This window comes from Zea mays, chromosome 1, assembly GCF_902167145.1.
Source record: "Zea mays cultivar B73 chromosome 1, Zm-B73-REFERENCE-NAM-5.0, whole genome shotgun sequence".
Taxonomy (NCBI): domain Eukaryota; kingdom Viridiplantae; phylum Streptophyta; class Magnoliopsida; order Poales; family Poaceae; genus Zea; species Zea mays.
The window spans coordinates 295,962,355-295,968,185 of record NC_050096.1 but is presented as its reverse complement, the minus strand read 5'-3'; positions in this window follow the sequence as shown (position 1 = coordinate 295,968,185).

Below are 5,831 nucleotides of genomic sequence, written 5' to 3'. Positions count from 1 at the left end.
TTTTTCTAAAGCAAAGCTAAGCATCAAAAGCTTTTGTAAAACAGGTGATCAAGGAAGGTAATCAAATTCAAGGAAGGTAATGCAGGAATGGTTTTATCAAGCAACTCCTACCACCTAATGCAGCAATCAAGTGAGAAAGATTTTGAAATAGCAAGGGAGGTGGCAAATGCACCGGGGCTTGCCTTCGTTTACAGGTGATTCAGGCTCGGATCCACAAATGTCGAAGTAGAAACTATTCCCGGCCTGAGTGTCCAAGGGTGGTTGCACTTGCTCTTCAGTTACTTCTACCTCTTCTTCTCGTTCTAATCATAACCATACATATGTATAAGAATGGATGCCATGGGATGCTCATGAGGATGCAAAGACAACATAAACTTATTATTTATGTCTTGAATACAACTTGCCTTCACGGAGTTCCGGGAACTTAGGGTTTCCGGAGTCGGTAAAGGAGTTCATAGGGCAGGGGGGGTGTTTTGGGTTTGGTGATCAAACAAGGTCCAAATCAATTCAAACTTTACCCAAGGCTTCTAAATATTGTATAACACTCATATAAAAATTTTGGGCATTTTAGGACTTACCAATTATTTTCTAAAAATCTATAACCAAGACTTTTAACTACTTTAAATACCCTAAAATTTCTTACTTTCACTAAAAATCACCAACTTATTTTTATTAAATACTATGGAAAATAACAAACCTAGGAAAATTAGTTTCACAATTTTAGCATTTTTCTACATTTTTCTACACATTTTTAAAGCTCTGCTGGAAAAAGAAAAAGAAAAAGGTTAAGGGGAACTGGGCCGGATTCAGCCCAGCGGCCCAAGACCAGGGAGGAAAGCGCGCCCGCGCGCTCCGCGCTGGTGTCTTTACAGAAAAGACCCCGACGTTTTTACTAACTAAGAACAGGTTCATTCACTGTTTTCGCAAGTCACTGACGCTTTGCACAGGGGTCCTCCAACTTCTATCTCTTCGCACGGCTAGGTCCCTGACGACGGCAGCGCACGGGGAAGCTCCGGCGAGCGCGTAGACCGGCCGATAGGGGCAGTGACCGGCGCTCCCGAGCGGGGGACACCAAATCGGGGCCTGCCCGAGCATTTCCCCTCACTCAATTGCGCAAATGGTGAGCTACCAAGCTCTGTCCGCGTGAACCGAATGGGTGGCGGACAGTTGATCGTGTTCCCAAGGATTGGTGGCGGTACAATTCAATTGGGTGGGCCGGTGAGCTTAAGGAGGATCCAAGAATGCTAGAACAAGTAACAGAGAGCCTTGCACTAACCTGAGTTAGGCTGGCCGCGGTGAGGTTGATTTCGGGTGGCGGAAACTTGATTTGGGGGAAAACCGAAATTCAAGCGCACTGGTGCACGATTGCTAGCGATTCACGGTGGCTGAATGCGTGAGGATGTGGTGAAGCTCATGGCGGGGTCAATTTATAGAGCCCCGAGGCGGTGGTGCTTTAATTTAAGCGGCTATCGGAGGTGGCCGGAGATAAGGAAGAAGACGTCGCGGTGAAATCGTGGCTAATGGCGTGGCAAGCTCCCCGGCGACGATGGGACAGGTAGAGGGAGTCATGGCGACGCTGTAAAACGGCTAGGCCACGCGGCGCACGGTCGGGAAGCGGCGGTCGACGGCGAGCCTATCGGGTTTCCACCGCGGCAACTCTGTACGGTGGTCGGGTTTATTTTTCCGGCCGGACTTATCCACGGCAACGTGCACCAGGTGTTATCCACTTACCCCAAGCTCAAGTTGGACCGGCGGCGGCACGAATCGCGGCGGAAATCGGTCGCCGGCGGTAAGAGCAGTCGCACTGGCGTCCTGATCCATTCCAGTCTACTGTACCATGGGAAACACTGATTCAGAGCGACTGACAGAGCACTTTGGAGCTCCAATTTCTCTCAATTTCATGTGGCAACAAGTCCAACTCTCTGCAGCAATATTGTAGTGCTACATACCAGCTACAGCTTTGCTATATGGTATTGTCACAAAAAGACAGCAGATCATGCATGAACTTGGCCTTGAAGTTGCTATCAGTCCACTGTCAGTCTGAATTTTCAGACTTAGATAGCCTGACAGTCCAACTTCAGGAGTGATTATCTTCAGTTTTTCCTTAACAACAATGCTCACTTCCTTAAACAAAGTTGTTCTCCTATGATTGAGCTACAAACTTGATGTGGTGACCTAGGGCAAAAACCCTATGCTTTGCAAGTTACAAAGCCCTAAAGTGGAGCCTTTAACACTGAATTTCAGACTTAGTGTAGAACTCAAATGAGGTCCATTTTGCACTTAAGTCCAAATCTCAGGGTTTGGCTTGTAAATTCACATATTTGTGAACCAAAGGACTTAAGATACTTATTTGGCTTGGTTTTTGCACTTTAGTCCAAAAGTGGACTAATTTTGCATATAAGCCCTTAGGGTTTGGTTTTAGGGTTTTCCTAGGTTCCACTTAGGGTTTCTTGTATCCCAGGGGCATAAAAGTGATTCAAATTTATTCTTAGGGTCATTTTATGACTTTTACCCTAAAGTATTTTGGTTTTCTTAACTTGGGTTAAGTTTTACCCCTTTAACTACTATTTAGGGTTAAGTCCATTAACCAGGGTTCCATTTGCAAAAACAGTAAAACAATACAACTTGTTTGAAATTTTTGCCTAGTGAATGCACTCTAGGTGTGTCACACATATGCAATGTCAATGCTTATGATGTCATGCTCAAGTTTTAGTTATAGTAACACCAGGGGTGTTACAGCACATTCACTTTAGCCAAGCAACCCCAAGTGCGCAAATATGAGAGATTTAATCTTCTCTTTTCCCATTCCTCAAATGATGTGATCTCTTTGTTCTTTGTTGGAACTCTGTTCAGGACATGACTTGCCGTCAAAATTGCCTCACCCCACCATGCCTTGGATAATCCCGTTGTACTCAACATGGCATTCACCAAATATGTTAGAGTGCGGTTTTTCCTTTCAGCAATCCCATTGGATTGTGGTGAGAATGACGGTGTCCTCTCATGAATAATACCATGTTCCACGTAGAACTCATCGAAAACATAAGAGAAATATTCTCCACCTCGATCAGACCTTAACCAATTTATTTTCCTCTCAAGTTGGTTCTCAACTTCAGCTTTATAGGTCTTAAAATAATTATACGCTTCATCTTTTGTTTTTAAGAGACACATATAGCAAAATCTGGTGGATTCATCTATAAAAGTGAGAAAGTATCTTTTACCACCTTTTGTCAAAATTCCATTCATCTCGCACAGATCAGAATGAACAAGTTCTAGAGGTGCCAAATTCCTCGCCTCAGCAGCCTTGTGGGGCTTGCTGGGTTGTTTTGATTCAACACACACATGGCACTTAGACTTTTTGACCAAGTTAAATTTAGGAATTAGATTTGCTAGCCGCATAAGACAGCCAAAGCTTGCATGACAAAAACGTGAATGCCATAAATCTGACTCATCAGAAATATTAACAGAATTCACCATTTTATTACACACGTCATGCAGTGATAAGAGGAACAAACCTCCGCAGTCATATCCTTTACCAACAAAAATACCATGTTTCGACACCACATTTATTTGACTTAAGAATAACTTTGTATCCATCTCGACATAGCATAGAAGCACTAACGAGATTCTTCTTGATAGAGGGCACATGTTGCATGCTCTTGAATGGCACCGTCTTTCCCGAAGTAAACTTCAGAATGACCGTACCAACACCAAGAATATGAGCACGCGACCCATTTCCCATTAACAAGGCGCCAGACCTCCCGACCTGGTAGGAAGAGAACATAGAGACATCAGCACACACATGAATATTTGCACCACTATTCATCCACCACTCAGGTGAATTACAAACTGAAAGAACAAATGGTAAAGAATTACCATACCCAGATGTTCCAACTCCAGTTTCAGTAGTTATAATATTAGCTTATTTCTTGCCCTATGTGAACTTGTGATCAGGGCACTCTCTAGCCCAATGTTGATAACTGCCACAAACAAAGCATCCTCCCTTTCCCTTGTTGTTGTTGTTCTTCTTCTTTTTAAACTGTGCTGTTTGAACAGGTTTATTTGTGTTCTCTTGTTTGTTCTGATTTTTCTTCTTATTAAACTTGCGGAAGTTTCTCTTTGGCACCACATTAGCAGTAGAGGTCTCAACACATTTTCCATTGTCCTTTGTTCTAACCCTTTCCTCAATATCAAGAGTATCAATGAGCTCTTCCACATTGAACTCTTGTCTCTTATGTTTGAGAGAGGTAGCAAAGTCCTTCCAAGAAGGTGGCAACTTAGCGATTATATCGCCAGCCACAAACTTGTCAGGCAAAGGATAAGGAAAAAGCTCAAGTTCCTTAGCTAGTGCCTGAAACTCATGAGCCTGTTCCACTATAGATTGGTTCTCAACCATCTTGTAGTCATACAACTGCTCCATGAGATACAGCTCGCTACCAGCGTCAGTTACACCAAACTTTCTAACAAGTGCATCCCACAGCTCTTTCCCTGTAGGAAGGATGATATAGCTTTTCTGGAATTTTGTATCAAGTGCGCTAATCACTGCTCCTCGAAAGAGGTTGTCATCAGCCTTAAACTTAGCCTCATCCTCAGGAGGTAAGTTGACAGGCTTGCCCTCAGCGGCATGATAACAAGACATTGCAGTAAGCCACAATACCATCTTAGCTTTCCAAATCAAGAAGTTTTTACCATCAAAAGGATCAATCTTTAGCACAACAGCAAAACCTCTGACAGAAAAATGCCTAACATTAGGTTTTTGGATTGTTAGAAATATAGGCATTTTTCCATATCATTTTAATTCCATAAATTAACATTATGGTGATGACATATAAAAGATGATTAATCATAGAAATCATGATGTCAAATATATTCATAACAATATAGAACATGAGAACATAAAATGTATGAATCATATAAATAAAATAAACATATAAACATGGTACATGCATCATGATGGAACAACTGAAAATAAATAGATAGCAACATAAATAGCATGACTGTAAAATTAAAACAAATAGGTATGGTATATTAATAGCATGTACAGACATCAGAAAAGTCATGATATGATATGACAGAACTGATTGGATAAATTCATGGTGTCGGTGTTTCGAAACCCGGGGGGTCCCTGGACCGACGAGTGAATTGTCGCCGCGTGCCCTAGCCCAGATGGGTCGGCGCGAGGCAGAACGCGAAGGGGGGAGAAGCAGCCGGAGGGAGACAGGCGTGGGAGGTGGAACCCGCGGCCTTCGTGTTAGCCCCGCGCCCAGGTCGGGTGCGCTTGCAGTAGGGGGTTACAAGCGTCCACGCGGGAGGGAGCGAGCGGCCTTGCGCGAGCGTCGTCCCGTCCTTCCCCGCGCGGCCAACCCTCTGTAAGAGGGCCCTGGACCTCCCTTTTATTGGCGAAGGAGAGGATCCAGGTGTACAATGGGGGGTGTAGCAGTGTGCTACCGTGTCTAGCGGAGGAGAGCTAGCGCCTAAGTACATGCCATCGTGGCAGCCGGAGAGGTTTTGGCACCCAGTTCGCGTGATGTCGTGGCCGTCGGAGGAGCGCTGGAGCCTGGCGGAAGGACAGCTGTCGGGGCTGTCGAGTCCTTGCTGACGTCATCTTGCTTCTGTAAGGGGGCTGAGAGCCGCCATCGTCACAGGGCATGCGGGGCGCCATCATTACTCGTATAGTGGAGCGAGCCAGATGGGACACCTGTCTTGTTCCTCGTAGCCTGAGTCAGCTCGGGGTAGGGTAATGATGGCATCTCCTGTCGACGTGGTCGGTCCGTGCCCTAGGTTGGGCGAGGTGGAGGCTCCTCCGAGGTCGAGGTCGAGTCTGTCTTCCAAGG